Source organism: Cynara cardunculus (genome assembly GCF_001531365.2).
Source record: "Cynara cardunculus var. scolymus isolate 2C chromosome LG 3, CcrdV1, whole genome shotgun sequence".
In the NCBI taxonomy this organism is placed as follows: domain Eukaryota; kingdom Viridiplantae; phylum Streptophyta; class Magnoliopsida; order Asterales; family Asteraceae; genus Cynara; species Cynara cardunculus.
Genome location: NC_037530.1, coordinates 23,766,209 through 23,767,472, shown reverse-complemented (window position 1 = coordinate 23,767,472; position 1,264 = coordinate 23,766,209).

The window sequence follows — 1,264 nt, the reverse complement described above, 5'->3', positions numbered from 1 at the left end:
TATATCTCTTTTCAATCCTGGCCACCAATAAAAAGGTTTTAAATCTTGATACATCTTATTGGTGCCTGGCTGGATAGAGTATCGGGATTTATGACTCTCATTTAATATCATATTTCAGATATCTCCAAAATATGGTATCCAAACTCGTCCTTGAAAGCACATTAACCCTTCATCATTCTGTTCCAAGTTTGAGACCATCTTACCCAACTTTTCTGATTTGATAAGATCTTCTTTATAGCTTCCTTCTGACATCTCAGAATGTCTTTATGAATATCAGGGACTAAACTTATTCTCATTGCCACCGTTTTAATGGTTCCACTCCTTTCCTTTCTACTCAAAGCGTCAGCTACCACGTTGGCTTTTCCTGGGTGGTAAAGAATTTCACAATCATAATTATTAACAAGTTCAATCCACCGATGCTGTCGCATATTTAAATCTTTCTGGTTGAATAAATGTTGTAAACTTTTATGATCAGTATAAATCTGACATTTCGTTCCCAAAAGATAGTGTCTCCAGATTTTCAGAGCAAATACCACTGCAGCTAACTCCATATCATGAGTTGGATACTGTTTCTCATGCTCTTTCAATTGTCTTGACGCATAYGATATTACTTTTCCTCTTTGCATCAGAACGCATCCTAATCCTAACTTTGAAGCATTGCTGTATACTACAAAGTCTTCGGATCCATCTGGTAGAGTTAACACCGGCGCATTACAGAGGTGATCTTTTAATAGTTAGAAAGCTTCTTGTTGTTCTTTTCCCCACTGGAATTTAACATTATTCCGAGTCAATTTATTTAATGGCACGGCTATCTTGGAGAAATAACTTGCTCCTACCAATTGATCAAATAAGTCGTCAATCCTCGGTAAAGGATACTTGTTTTTTATTGTTAACTTATTCAATTCACGATAGTCTATACACATTCACATAGACCCATCCTTCTTTTTAACGAATAGGACCGGAGCACCCCAGGTCGAAGTGCTAGGCCTAATAAATCCCTTATCAATTAAATCTTTCAACTGTGCCACCAATTCTTTCAATTCAGATGGAGCTAAATGGTATGGTGCCTTTGCTACTGGTGTAGCCCCTGGTACAAGATCGATTCAGAATTCAATGACTCTATCTGGTGGTAATCCAGATAAGTCTTCTGGAAAGACTTCTGGATATTCACTAACAATCGGAATCGATTCCTCTTTTCTCTTCTCTGTCTTCAGATCAATTACATATGCCAAACATCCCTGGCACTTCTTTCGAATACTTTTCT